Below are 16,283 nucleotides of genomic sequence, written 5' to 3'. Positions count from 1 at the left end.
TTATATTTTGATTAAAAAATAGAATATATCAAGACACAAAAAGCACATATAATCAAAAGTAAGACTCCATTGCATCTAACCAAAGGACCCCATTTAGACTTTCTAGGAACAACAATTGCCATCAATTGGTTATATATGCTTCCAGAAATATGCCCTTCCCAAAATATTCTAGGCATATCAGGCAGATAAACCTATATACATTTCTGTCATTTCTGAATTTCCTCTTTTCTTTACCCAAATGACATGCACTCTACTGCATCTTGATTTTTGTATTTATTAAATAATTTGGATATGGTCCCATATGACCACATACGTTGTTTTGTTGTTAGGTGCCATCCAGATGAATCTGACTCATAACTAACCTAAGTACAACAGAACAAAACACTGCCCATTCCTTCAACATCCTCACAATCGTTGCTACGTTTGAGCTCATTGTTGCAGCCACTGTGTCAATCCATCTCATGCAGGGTCTTCCTCTACTTTACCAAGAATGATGTCTTTGTCCAGGGACTGATCCCTCCTGACAACATGTCCAAAGTATATGGGACGAAGTCTCGCCATCCTCTCTTCCGAGGAGCACTCTGGCAAACTTCTTCCAAGCCAGGTTTATTCCTTTTTCTGGAAGTCCATGGTATATTTCAATATTCTTAGCCAACACCATAATTCAAAGGCATTGATTCTTCTTTGGTTTTCCTTATTCGTTGGCCAACTTTTGCATACATATGTGGCAACCGAAAATATAATGGCTTAGGTTAGGAGTGGGTTAGTCCTCAAAGTGACATCTTTGCTTTTCAACACTTTAAAGAGGTCTTTTGCAGCAGATTTGCCCAGTGCAATATGACGTTTGATTTCTTGACTATTGTTTCTGTGGGCATTGATTGCCGATCCAGGTAAAATGAAATCCTTCACAACTTCGATATTTTCTTCATTTATCATGATATTGCTTATTGGTCAAGTTGTATTTTTGTTTTATGGTGAAGTGTGATCCAAACTGAAGGCTGTAGTCTTTGATCTTCATCAGTTTAAGTGTATCAAGTTTTCTTCACTTTCAGCAAGAAAGACTGTGTCATCTGCATATCTCAGGTTGTTAATGAGTCTTCCTCCTTTCTTAATCTGCATTCTTCTTCATAAAGTCTAGTTTCTCCGATTATTATGAACACATATACATCTGCCTTATTCATACTGCACAATATGAATGAACCATTTCACTTCTAATGAACACATAGTTTGCTATATTCCTTTATTCCAAGTAATGATGTAAAGAAAATTATTTAGATGCTCCTCCATTTGCATCCTGAGTAGACATCAAGAATTTGAATTCTTGCATTATAACACATTACATTCTATATTTTAATAAAACCCAACCCATTGCCGTCGACTCCATTCTGATTCATAGCAATAGATACTCTTAAATTGTCTTCCAAATAGAAGTACTATTTCATAATTCAACCACCAATGCATGCAAGTGCCCATCTACACATATCCTCACAAACAAAATGTTTTTTCAGCCTTTGTCTTCATCAGTTTGTTGGGTGAAAATGGTCTCTGATAGGTTAGAAGCTGAACTATATGAAGAAGAACAGGTTATCAGGATTGGAGGAAGATTCATTAACAGCCTACTTTATGTAAATGACACAACCTTGCTTGCTGAAAGTGAAGAGGGCTTGAATCACTTACTGATGAACGTCAAAGACCACAGCCTTCAGTATGCATTACACCTCAACATAAAGAAAACAAAACTCCTCACAACTGGACCAGTAAGCAACATCATGATAAACAGAGAAAAGATTGAAGTTGTCAAGGATTTCATTTTACTTGTATCCACAATCTATACCCATTGAAGCAGAAGTCAAGAAATCAAAAGGCCCATTGGGCAAATCTGCTGCAAAAGATCTCTTTAAAGTGTTGAAAAGCAAAGATGTCACCTTGAAGAATAAGGTGTGTCTGATCCAAGCCATGGTGTTTTCGATTGCCTCACATGCATGCAAAAGCTGGGTGATGAATAAGGAAGACCAAAGAAGTATTGATGCTTTTGAATTGTGGTGCTTGTGAAGAATACTAAATATACCAGGGGCTGCCAGAAGAACAAACAAATCTGTCTTGGAAGAAGCACAACCAGAATGCTCCTTAGAAGCAAAGATGGTGAGACTACATGTAACATACTTGGGACATTGTCTTAGTCATCTAGTGTTGCTATAACAGAAATACCACAAGTAGATGGCTTCAACAAAGAGAAATTTATTCTCTCACAGTCTAGTAGGCTACAAGTCCAAAATCAGGGCATCAGCTCCAGGGGAAAGCTTTCTCTTTTCTGTCAGCTCTAGACAAAGGTCTTTGTCATCAATCTTCCCCTGGTCTAGGAGCTTTTCAGCACAGGGACCCCAGGTCCAAAGGATGCATACTCCTGGCTCTGCTTTCTTGGTGGTGTGAGGTCCCCACTCTCTGCTCACATCTCTTTCCTTTTATCTCTTGTAAGATACAAGGTGATGCAGGCCACACCCCAGGGAAACTCCCTTTACATTAGATCAGGGATGTCACCTGAGTAAGGGTGTTACATCCTACCCTAATCCTCCTTAACATAACTCAATCTTGCCTCATTAACCACAGGCAGAGGTTATGGTTTACAACACGTAGGAAAATTACATCAATTATGAATTGGAGGACAACCATACAATACTGAGAATCACGGCATAGTCAAGTTGACAAATATTTTTGGGATACACAATTCAATTCATAACAGACATTTTGTCAGGAGGGATCAGTCCCTGGAGAAGGACATCATGCTTGGTAGAGGATCAATGGCAAAGTGGAAGACCCTCCATGAGATGGACTAACACAGTGGCTGCAACAATGGGCTCAAGCAGAACAACAATTGTGAGGATAGTGCGTGAATGGGCAGTGTTTCTTTTTGGTTACACTTAGGGTCACTACGAGTTGAAACCAACTCGACGGCACCTAACAATAACATAGGTTAGCTTGCGTTTTGCATATATTGCCTGGGTTAATTCTTGCCATATCCTACTTCAGTAAGTAAGGTAGGCATCATCAACAGGTTAAGAATGAAAAAACCAAGGCTCAAAGGGTTAAAAAATTTACCCAATTTATACCTAAGAGTAGCAGAGCCAGAGTTCCTACTGAGTTCCTCCTGACTCTTGCATCATGTCGCCTTGCATTTCTGAATGCTTACTTGAGTCTTCCATTCTCAGGACACATTTGGCAAGAAGACTTTACTTGACTCGTAGAAAAGCCAAAGTGGGAAATCTCCCCTCTCTGGTCAAGTGATGCTCTCATCCACCGTCTTCCCTAAACATACAACTGTGATTCTCATCATGCATTTTCCTGGCTGGAAACAGGGATCTGAAAATCTGAAAAAAACGTAGTCTGGGTACATGAAAAACAGATGTCCATGTTGCAACTCAGAGGAAGTAAGTCATCCTTCCCCAAAGTTGTTTGTAACAACCATCTCACAACTATATGCAGGGGGACATTTTTAGCCTCTCCCTGCTTTTCTGCTTCAGCCCGTAAAATATGAACGTTTGCCTTCTTGGAGTCATAAGTTCACAGACACTTATCTGACACCCCTGGAGAGGTATGTGTTTCCAAGGTCACAATTGTTTGGCTTTTTAGAAAGGGACTGTTATGTATTTACTGTAGAGTTTATGTAATCTCAATAGAGTGTGGGATAGCACCATATATATGTACACACACACACATGTACACAGACACATGCACGCACACACACTGATATTTTCTAAGAAAATATATGAATATTTAAACACAGTGAGGTAAATAAAGAATACAAATAGGTTCCCTTCAGCTAAAGTCTAGTTTGGCCACCAAATCAGATAGTACCAAATATATTTTTTTAAATTTTTCATAGCTTTCAGTATTGCAGAATAAGGAAGAGCGATTTCTAACCACTAGGCATACATTGTTAATAATATTTAAATTTAAACCAATTAAAAATAAAGAAAATTAAAAAATTCAGTTCTTTAGTTGCTATCACTTCTCAGGTACTCAGGCTCTGGCTACTATATGGTACAGCATACAGATATAAGACATTTCCATCACTGCAGAAAGTTCTATGGGTATGGCTGTCTTAAACCAGTTGTCAACAAATCACAGCCCATGGGAGGCCTAAATCCTGCCTGCTATATGTTTTGTTTTCTTTTTTCGATTGTTTGTTTTTAATAATTATTCAGGTGAAATTTATACAATATAAAGTAGCCATTTTAAAGTGAACGATTCAGTGGCATTTAGTACATTCACAATGTTGTGCAACCACTACCTCTATCTAGTTCCAAAACATTACCTTCACTCCTAAGTAAGCCCCCTACCATTAACTTCATCCCCATTAACCTTCCCCCAACCTCAGCCAACCACCAATCTGTGTTCTGTTTGTATGGGTTTATCTATTATAGATATTTCATGTAAGTGAAATAATATAATGTGACCTTTTATGTCTGGCTTCTTAGCAGATGTTTCCATGGTTTGTTGCTGATTTAAAGAAACACAACTGATTTTTGCACATTGATCTTGTATTCTGCAAATTTGCTGTATTTGTTTATTAGCTTTCGAATTTATTTTTGCAGATTCTTTGGAATCTTCTGTGTATATAGGATCATGTCATCTGAGACTAGAGAAACTTTTTGAAACCTTACCGAACTCACAAGTCTACCCCCCCAATAGAATTTTTAGTTCTCTTAATTTATTATAATAGCAGTATGGACTGGCTTCAAGTGGGATGGAGTAGCTTGAGCATAACAGTAGACATCAGGTGTTAGAAGGCCTTGGAAAGCTGCGAACAAAAGACGTGCAAGCCACTGCACTGAAAACAAAATCTTACTGAGAAAATTTTAAAAAGCCCAAATAGATTGTCAGCTTGACTTGAAAGATTCAACATGTCAATTTTTTCCAAGTTGATCTGTAAATTTAATGTCACCCCAATTAAAATGCCGGTAGAATGTTTTGGGAAATTGACAAACTGATACTAAAAAATTTATTTGGCAATGTAAACCGCTAGGAGAAACCTAAACAATCTTAAACAAGCAGAACAAATTTGTAAGACTTATCCTGAGAGATATCAAGGCCCCTAATAAAGCTTTGTAGCCCCAAACAGGACACAACACGACACAAAATTTATCAACCCACACTTGTGATTTTTGCACTTTTCTCATCCTGTGTTGGTAGAGGATTAGAATCATACTCTGACCACGGGGACTTCATGACACCAGGTGCAGCGTACGAGAAACAAATCTTACCTTGGGGATGAGGTAGTTTCTAAATTTAATGTCACGGGTCACTGCATGGGGCATGCCCATGGAAACAAGGTCAATATATCTCTGGATCTCATGCACCACAGCATCGGTGTAGGGCATGCTGCTCCTGTCCTGCATGCAGGGGCTCCGATGTCAGCCAACCACATGGTCAATCTCCTCCTGGACTTTAGCAGATAAGACATAAGAACGGATGAAAAGGAGAAAATTGGCACTTTTTCCATAGCAATGAAGCATTACATGAAGCATTATGAAGTTGTCCCGATATCATTATAAACATACATTATAAGCCCAGAAGTACACCTAGACAGGGAAAGAGAATTGCAGCAATGCAGACATACATCCACAACCAGTCTGTCAGTTTGTTGTGCTGTGGTGGTTTTTGTGTTGCTATGATGCTGGAATCTATGCCACCAGTATTTCAGATATGAGCAGGGTTACCCACGGTCTCACTTTCTTTGGAGATGTTATGAGGAGGGACCCTACCTGGAGAAATACATCATGCTTCATAAAGTAGAGGGTCAGTGAAAAAGAGGGAGACCCTCAACAAGATGGATTGACACTGAGTCTGCAACAATGGACTTAAAGAGAGCTACAATTGTGAGAATGGCACAGGATTGAGTAGTGTTTTATTTTGTTGTACACAGTATCACTACGAGTTGGAACCAACTTGATGACAACACCTAACAACAACAACCAGGTACGGAAGATGAGAATTTACAAAATTCATCTCAACCCCATACAAAATGCACACACACACGTGCACACATATGTACATGAACTCATACATAGTTTTCCCATCCCATTCTACATTAAATTGATATCACTATTTTTGTTTATATCAATACTCATTTTTATATCATTATGACTACATAAATATTATTTCCTGCTATGATAACCACGCTTATATCTCATTTTTATACACTCTTCGATTTAAAAGCATCTATTTTATTTTATTTACTAATTTCTTAGATGCAAATTCAGAATGATTTCCAGATGCTCAGGAAAACTTAGGTATTTGAAACTCCTAGTAATAATCTCCTAATTATTGGGAAACCTCGGAGAATTGATCACTTACTCTTTGTTCTTATTGTCTTACTTCACACTTGCTTTATCCGCCAAGTCCATTGCAAACTGGTTGTTTTCTAGGCCTGGTGCCCTGTAGCCTTCCTGAAATTTTCCTGCTGCAAATCCCCTGCCACGGAATCCTGACACCACACCAGAGCTTTATCATGTTTATTACTGCCCACACAGTCCTTCCGTTCTCTCAGTAGCCCTCCCTGTTATGGATTGAATTGTGTCCCTCAAAAATGGGTGTCAACTCGGCTAGGCCATGATTCCCAGTACTGTGTGGTTGTCCACCATATTGTGATCTGATGAGATTATCCCATGTGTTGTAAATCCTTACCTCTATGATGTTAATGGGGCAGAACTACAGGCAGTTATGTTAATGAGGCAACAGGACTCAATCTACAGGATTAGGTTGTATCTTGAGCCAATATTTTTTGAGGTATAAAAGACAGAAATGAACAGAGAGGATAGGGACCTTATAACCATCAAGCAAGAAGAGCCAGAAGCAGAGCATATCTTTTGAACTTGAGGTACCTGCTCTGAGAAGGTCTTAGACCCAGGGGAAGATTGATGACAAGGATCTTACTCCAGAGCCAAAAGAGAAAAATAAACTCCCTCCTGGAGCTGAAGCCCTGATTCGGGCTTCTAGCCTCCCAAATGTAAGAGGATAAATTTGTTTGTTAAAGCCGTCCACCTGTAGTATTTCTGTTATAACAGTACCAGATAACTAAGATACTCCCCTATTGTACAAATTTGTCTCATTTTATCACTTTATAAAATTTAGACAAATTCCACATGGTGGCACAGAAATTTAAATAATGAATCTTCTCTGAGAGAAGCATGATGGAAAATGCTAGCTGTGTCTTGCCAACTTCCTTTCTGAATTTCACCCTGCCCACCATCTGTGGTCATACCTGTGACTTCTGGCTGCTTTAGCAGAAGCAGGAGTCCGTATCTCAGAGTGGTGCTAGTTGTCTCTGTCCCAGCTCCAAACAGATCAGATACCGCGGCTAACAAATTTTCAGTGGTAAATTCAGACTGTTGATTGTGCTTTTCCTAGGAATGATTTGACATAATGTTGACAAATTGGTTTGCCAGGATATTTAACTATGATGCATCCAAAACAACTCAGGTTGTTTTAAAGTTAAGCAAGCTTAGAAACTGGAAGTATAATTGTATAAAATTAACTAGTGTATGGCATGGCAGAGATTGTAGATGAATTGATGTAATCTTCATTTTCTGACCCAGTATCATGTACTTTAAAAATGATTTCATTTCACAGCCTCTCTAGCGGTAATGTGGGCGATACAACATAGTTCTTGCCAATGAGATACAAGCAAAACCCCCTGATACAAATTTTTCTCTTTCCTACTTCTTACTCAAAATCCAGATGTGCAGTTGCAGGTAGGGCAGATGTCATCTTGGGACATGAGGATTGAAGCATGAAGATAAAGGCCTGTATACAAAGTTTGGTGAAGGCAAATGGGAGACCCTTGACTCTCTGATGCTTCAGGGTTATTGTACTTGCTTGGACTGCCCAGCATTAGACTCCTTGTGAGATAAACCCACTATACGATTAAGACATTGTTAACTGGGCTTCCCTTTAATTGAAGACAGAAGGCAATCTTAATTAACTGACATATTAAATTGGTGCCATATTATGAAAGATATAAGCCTGAATCAAGAGTTTGCAAGTCTCTTCTTCTGTTACTTATATGGACTCAGCATTGCTTGAAAACTCATCATGAGGTTTAAATTATACAAAAGCTTATACGACAGCATAGCCTAGAATGAAATGTAAGGAAAGAAAATGGATTCATAAAGACAAGACAGACAGTGCTACTGGCCAAATGCAATGTCATTGGTAACTTGGTCTAGTGAACAACTGCAGAAAAGGACAGGAATATACAAATTAAAGAGATACAACAAACACAAAGACAGAGAGTTAAGGAACTGAGTTCCATAAGGGGTGATGGAGAGAGTGGGGATAATGCAAATGCTTTAACTAACGGATTGACTGAATGGAGCTCTCATGAATTGGAAGTTGGAAGAGGAAAAGCACTTGACGAGAACAATTAAGGTTGATTTAGGACTAGAAAATAATGATGGATTACTGAACAGACAATAAAAAAAGGCAATTTAAAATATTGACTGGAGGAGGTCATTAACACACCTAAAGAAAAACTCTTCCTAACCAGTAAAATAGGCCAGCATTATTTTAATGAGGCCCTTATAATCTCCTGATGACCTGTGGCATGTCTAACATTATGTAATTAACTCCATTAAGATTGGCTTACCCCTATACATGGGTGTACATGCTAGACAAATCTAGTCATCTCCATTGGTAACATTAATTTCGTTGTTTTCTAAGCTCATCAACTCAAAATTATTCTAGAGCCAGGAAGGAGCAATTTATAAGCCAACAGTAATATTGACATCTGTTCAAGTGAATGTGGAGATTAAGTGGGTATGTGTGCACAGCCTATCAAAATTAAGACAGATTACCCAAAACTTTGTTGAAAGAAATTAAAGAACATCTGTGTAAGCGGAAAGAGATTCTATGTTTGTAGATCTTAACACTTAATATTGTTAACATGGCATTACTCCCATAATACATCTACAGATTCAATGAGATCCCTCTTGTCGTGGACTGAATTGTGCCCCCAAAAACTATGTGTCAGACTGGTTATGCTATGATTCCCAGTATGCGTGGTTGTCCTCTATTTAGTGATTGTAATTTTCCTATGTGTTGTAAATTCAAATCTCTGCCAGTGGTTAATGAGGCAATATTAGATTATGTTAAAGAGGATTAGGGTGGGATGTAACATCTTAGATCATATCCCTGATCCAACGTAAAAGGAATTTCTCTGCGGTGTGGCCTGCACTATCTTTTATCTTAGGAGAGATAAAAGGAGAGGGAAACAAGTGGAGGCGGGGACTTCATACCACCAAGAAAGCAGCACCAGGAGCAGAACATGTCCTTTGGACCTGGGGTTCCTGCGAGGAGAAGCTCCTAGACCAGGGGAAGACTGATGGAAAGGACCGTCTTCCAGAGCCACAGAGAGAGAAAGCCTTCCCCTGGAGCTGACACCCTGAATTTGGACTTGTAGCCTACTAGACTGTGGGAGGATAAATTTCTCTTTCTTAAGGCCAACCACTTGTGGTATTTCTGTTATAGCAGCACTAGGTAACTAAGATACCTATCAAAATCCAAACTGTCTTCTTTTGCAGAAATTGATAAGCTTATCCTAAAATTCATAGGGCTAGGACTGTTGTGGGAAAATGCAGAATGACTGCTAAAGTGCATGTGGTTTCTTTCAGGTTGATGAAAATATTCTGAAATTGAAATTGATGGTGGTTATGGCTGCCTGGTGCCGTAGTGGTTAAGTGCTATGGCTGCCAACCAAAGGGTCAGCAGTTCAAATCCGCCAGGTGCTCCTTGGAAACTCTATGGGGCAGTTATAGTCTGTCCTATAGGGTCGCTATGAGTCGGAATTGCCTCAACGGCACTGGTTTTTTAATGGCTGCACAACTCTGAATAAACTAAAAACATTTGAATTATACATTTTATGTCAGTAAATTGTGTGGTATGTGAATTATATGTCGATTTAGGTTTTACAAAAAAATTAATCTTGGCTCTTAATGCAATGTGAGGCTCAGTAAAACAATGCTGTTTTTAAATAGCAGATTGAGGTCATTGTTTTTATTTGCTGTTGAGCCGGCTTCAACTCATGGCTGCCTTTTAATTGAAGTACCAAATAGCTTAGAGCTCTCCTTAACCTGGGATAAGTGAAGGTGCTTCAAAGCATTAAGGAACCCCCGGTAAATGCGAGCAAAATACTGGAACTCGTGTAGGTGCATTGGTAAAAATCATGCAGCTGCAATTCATGTGCATGCTTCTGAAAAGCGTCTACACCTTGAATCAGATTCTCAGAATAACCAGGCCACAGGAAAAGATAAGAATCATTGCCCCAGCAGCAGCAAAGGCTGACAGAGGAAGTCATTTCCTTCTTCCCTCCCCCAGGCTCTTCAAACCTCTCCATCTCATTCACCACGTTCCATCTGGAACACATGATTTAAGCTGTCTGGGTCAAATCCATGGATAATTCTTTGAATATCACCTCCTTCAGCGTTTCTGCCTTCCCATTTTGGACCACTAAGTGATTTCTTTTTTCTTCTTAGTGCTGAAAAACATGGCTGAATACAGTAATGGTGGCCACAGAGGAACAAATCTCCATCAGAGTTTACAATTTTCAGAGTGCTCTGAATTCTACCTCTCTCCATATGAATGAGAATCTTGTGCCTAAGCACATATGTTTATGGCATCTGTATTACTCCTCTTATACAGATTTTCAACTTGACCTTATCATTATTCAAATTCAGCATCCAAATTATTCTCTTTGCTAAACTTGTCAAATACGATGTCTTCTCTCATGACTGAAATTTCACATATAGCCCCTTGTAATTTGGCTTCCATCCTCTCCTCTCTACTAAAACCACACTTACAGGGCTCCACCAACACAAAGTCTTAACCAAATTCACAGGCCTTTCCAAGTACAGCGTTCTTCACTTCCCTATTTTATTTGATCCATTTCTTCTAAAATGTTGCTTCTTCCTTGACTTCCTGGGCACTGCCTCACTGATTCTCTTCCTAGATCTCTGAGAATGTGACAAAATGGACAACTTTCATTTTATTTCAGACACGTCTGCATTTCCAAGGTCCACACTCTCATTGAGACTACAAAACAAACAACAACTAGTGCTGTCTAAATAAATGAAAAATCTCCCAAATGGTCCTTGAGCTCCATTCTCATCATATAGATTGTTCTACAGGTACCAGGACAATTTCCCTAACAATTATCTGCGTTTCATCTTGTTATGACTCATAATCTACCTACCTGATTAGATCAAATCTTTCATGCCAGCATTGATGTCTATAGGTTACCTGAAGGACACCACCATCCAATTCCTTATCTGTTCAAATTCATATTTGGAAACACTCGGTGAAGGCTTTGCTCTTCCATCTCCTTTATCTCTTTGCTATCACACACCTCTCATCCTCTGAATACACCATTCAACCTGTTTGTAATGCCCTTTCCTGTCCCTCACTGAAAATAAATTAAGATCTACACCACACCTCAGGGCATGCAGAAAGTTTACCTAGGTCAAGCCTTTCCTTCTCACTGTGGGCAATGATTATTGGCATCTTCATTTGGTGGCGTGATATGTCCTATATTTTAGCTTTTTTTTTTTTAATTAACTTTTATTCAGCTTCAAGTGTTTAGCTTGTTTTTAATTGATTCTATTTCACCTGAGGCTTGCATTCTGTTTCTCTTCAGGTAGATTATTAGCACCTAAAGAACAGGGTCCATGCACTCTAATTATTTAACAATTCATTTTTAATTTATTCTATGGTACTTAGTGCAGATCGATGCACACCAAGGTACTAAAAGTGCTTGTCAAGAATTTCTTGCTTGACCATTTAACTATCCTTAGTAAGTACAGAACAATTCAATGAACCACAAAATGCACAAGCAAACAAATAACTGAACTGCTTTTAACATCTTACCTGTTCCATTTTGATCAGGAAATAATCGATCAAGTCCCGAGGACTGTTAATGTCCAAGGTTTCTTGGTATTCTTCCACTTTCTCCAAAAAGTAACTTTTTACATAAGCAAGATTATTAATTATTTTGTTACGACTCCCTTGAAGATAATCAATGAGCATGGGGAGCGCATTGCAGACCTATAGGAGGAAAAAAATCATTTATTAAATATAAATCTTTTACTGAATATGTACATATGATACACCAAACCCTGGCTAAAACTGGAGCTATGAAGATGGGTAGAAAATGTCTCCACCTGGAGCTGGGGCTTCTTACTGTACATATAATTCTCCATGCTTATAGAGAGATTCCAGGGAGAAAACTGACCAGATGATCAATGGTAATCATCATTTCTGATACTCATATATTATTCCTATAGTATAAAAGAATCTTTATATCAATCCTCTCATTTTTTATATCAATACCTTCTAAATTTTTGAATTATGAATGGCATGTGTTACTCTGATTTACATTTTATAAATAAGAACAGAGGAGGTTAAAGAAGTCTGAAAAACCTGATTGATATAGAGCACAAAGCTACTCATGGCTGCTTCTACTTCTATCCAGCTGAAATAGAATCAAGGTTATAGAACTGGGAGGTGATTGAACATACCAGGAAACCCAACTCAATGTTTTGTGGATAAATACCTGTGCACCAGAGCAGCTAAGCACAGGATAAAATTGTGATGATAGTTTATGGTTTGAACCCTGGAAACCCCAATCATTTTATCATCCCAAATGAAGCATAACCAATCTTACTTAATAACATTTGTAGTCTAAACATTCTCCCTCCATTATATATTAAGTTAGAATATTTCTGCCAACTCATTTGATGAATAAGTTATTATGTATTGAATGGAGGATAAGCCTTATTGGTAATGGGAGCCCTTCGGCAAAGGCCTTGTATCTCCAATGAGTGCTACGGGTATGTTTTGGGGGCAGTCATCATATTACTTTATGGAAACTGGGATTTGGGGTTAGGGGAAAAACCACCATGCAAGTAGTTGATGGGATTGAAGAGAGTTCTATTTTCTGAGCAATTGTATTCTTTTGTGTAAAATAAAGGGATTGGTTATATTTCCCAGTTGCTCACTCCATGTTGCTAAGCTCTGGCCAGGATTTTTGTGTTTAAGTATTCATTTCACAGCTTGGTCCATCATATAATTTTGCACTTCTCAGAGAAAGGATCTTAGCCTCACCTGCATCCGTCGGGAGCTCAGAATACTGAGGTTTTCCTTTAATTTTTTCATCAAATTAAGAAAATTCTGATCTGTATAATCAAAATGATTCTGGAAAATAATGGAGCAGATCACATTGCAGGGAAGACAACCCAGGATGAAAGCGGAATCACAGGGCGAAGCTAAAGAATTGGAAACATGAAAAAAAATAGCATGAAAAAATACATATAAAGCTCTTTGGCACTGAAATAACTTTCGAAAGTTTGAATCAACATCTACCTAGAAATCCCCTTGTGAGCCAGATATTCAGTATGACTACAATCTCTTCAAAGTGAATTGAACCTTCCTTACTTTATAGTTTAATAATGATGTTCCCAATACTCCCTTCACTTTCCTTGCATTTATTTACGACATTCTAAATCAAGGTGCCTATAATTTTGTAGGGTAATAGAAAAAAAAATTAAGACACCATTTTCTAAAAACCCCTAATAATTCTCTTTAAAGTTCTAGACAGCAAAGACGTCACTTTAATGACTGAGGTGGACTTGATCCAAGCCATGTCTTTTCAATTGCCTCATATGTATGCAAAAGCTGAATGAAAAAAGAAGACAGAAGAATTTATGCATTGAAATTGGGGTGTTGGCAAACAATACTGAATATACTGTGGATTTCCAGAAGTATGAACAAATCAGTCTTAGAAGAAACACAAGCAGAATGCTCCCGTGAGCGAGAAGGGCAAGACTTTGTCTTGCTTAATTTATATATGTCATCAGGAAAGACCAATAGCTAAATAAAAACATTATGTTTGATAAAATAGAAAAAACTCATTGCCGTCAAGTCGATTCCGACTCACAATTATCCCATAGTAGGTAAAGTAGAGGGTCATCAAAAATGAGGAAAACCCTCAATGAGATGTACTAACACACTGGGCAAGCATTCATTCTGTTATACATAAAGTAGACAACATGAACAACAACAATCATCTAAGTTATGCTGGTAGAACCACATCTGTCTGCAAAGTCTGCCAACAATTGAGCATTGATTAGGGGAGGGAGAAAATGGTTAGGGACGCCAACACTTCTTATATATTCTGAATAGATAAAGGAACCATGTGTAGAAACAGCAAAGGGAAAGATTAAAGAGAGTGTTTACAGGTTAATTCGGGTATTTAAAGGAACAAATGTAAAAAATAAAACACCTTCTTTGCAGTGTGAGTAGGAAGGTTAATACAAATGAACAGAAGTTCTAAGAAGATAGAATACCTAATAAAAATAAAATGAGAAATTTTCATTTCATATTTAAATGATATGTAGTGTAGAAAAATGAAAAAAGTAAATTAATAATTGGAATCTTTTTATCTCTTCCTTTCTGTTGGGGAAAAGAGGATTCTTTACTGCTCTAGAAAGTAGTATCCATCACCTCCAATCAGGAGCCCTGGTGGCACAGTGGTTAAGTGCTCAGTTCCTAATGGAAAGGTCAGTGGTTTGAATCTACCAGCTGTTCCTTGAGAGAAAGATGTGGCAGTCTGTTGACATAAAGATATATAGTCTTGCATTATTCACAATAGCAAAAAGATGGAAACAACCTAAGTACTCATCAACAGATGAATAGATAAACAAATTATGATACATACACTCAATGGAGTACTACGCAACATAAAGAACAATGATGAATCAGCAAAACATCTCACGATGTGCATGAATCTGGAGGGCATTATACTGAGTTAAGTAAGTCAATCACAGAAAAACAAATATTGTATGAGACTATAAAAACTCAGGAAAAGTTTTATACACAGAAAAAAATCTTTGATGGTTATGAGGGAGGAGAGCAATGGGGAGGGGAAATCACAAAGTAGATAGTAGGCAAGTGTTAACTTTGGTGAAGAGAAACACAACATGCAATACAGAGCAAGTCAGCACAAGCTTACCATGGTAAAGTCATAGACACTTTGTAGAAACATCCAAACACCTTGAGGGACCAATTTACAGGCCTGAGGGTTGGGGATCATAGTCTCAGGGGATGTGAAGGTCAACTGGTATAACAGAGTTCATAAAGGTAAATGTTGTACATCCTACTTTGGTGAGTAGCGTCTGGGGTCTTAAAAGTTTCTGAGTGGCCATCTGAGACACATATGTTGGTCCTTTTTCCTCAAAAGAAAAGGAGAATGAAAAAATCCAAAGACGCAAGGAATATGTTATTCCAAAGGACTAATGGATTGCATGAACCACAACCTCCCCCAGCCTAAGCCAAAAAGAACTAGATGGTGCCAAGCTACCACCACAAATTACCCTGACAGGGAACACAATAGAGGGTCCTGGACAGAGCAGGAGAAAAATAACAAAATTCGAATTCCAAAAAAGACCAGGCTTACTGGTCTGAAAGAGACTGGAAGAACCCATAAGACTAAAACCACAGACACCCTGCTAACTCAGAACTAAGCCATTCCTCAAGTCCACCTTTTAGCCAAAAATTAGACAGGCCTATGTAAAACAAACAGTAACACAATTGAGGAAGCTGCTTCTTAGTTCAATTACGTATGCTAGACCAAATGGGCAACACCTGCCCAAAATCAAGAAGAGAGGGCAGAAAGGATCATGAAAACTAGACGAGTGGACACAGGAAACCCTGGATGGAAAGGGGGAGAGTGTTGACACATTACAGGGATTGTAACCAATGCCACAAAACAATTTGTGTATAAATTTTTGAATGAGAAGCTAATTTGTGCTGTAAATTTTAACCTAAAGCACAATAAAACTTAAAAAAAGAAGAATTGTTCAAGAACACATTAAACATATATATGTTGTTGTTAGGTGCCATCGAGTGGCTTCCAACGCAGAGCGACCCTATCACAACAGAACGAAACATTGCCTGGTCCTGCACCAGCCTCACAATTGTTGCTATGCTTGAGCCCACTGCTGCAGCCACTGTGTCAATCATTCTTGTTGAGGGTCTTCCTCTTTTTGCTGATGTCCTTCTCCAGAGACTGATCCCTCCCGATAACATGTCCAAAGTATGTGAGACATAGTCTCGCATTCCTTACTTCTAAGGAGCCTTCTGGCTGACTTCTTCAAAGACACATTTGTTCATTCTTCTGGCAGTCCATAGTATATTCAATATTCTTCGCCAACACCACAATTCAAAGGCGTCAATTC

General features: G+C 38.4%; 1 pseudogene; it reads right to left on the bottom strand.

Annotated features, from left to right (window-relative positions):
* The window catches only part of LOC100673760 (cytochrome P450 2C19-like), a 34,807-nt pseudogene that overhangs the window by 11,733 nt on the left and 6,791 nt on the right, over positions 1-16,283 (bottom strand).

This window comes from Loxodonta africana, chromosome 16 (assembly GCF_030014295.1).
Source record: "Loxodonta africana isolate mLoxAfr1 chromosome 16, mLoxAfr1.hap2, whole genome shotgun sequence".
NCBI lineage: Eukaryota > Metazoa > Chordata > Mammalia > Proboscidea > Elephantidae > Loxodonta > Loxodonta africana.
Note: the sequence above shows the minus strand (reverse complement) of the source record. Positions and strands in the feature narration are given on the sequence as shown.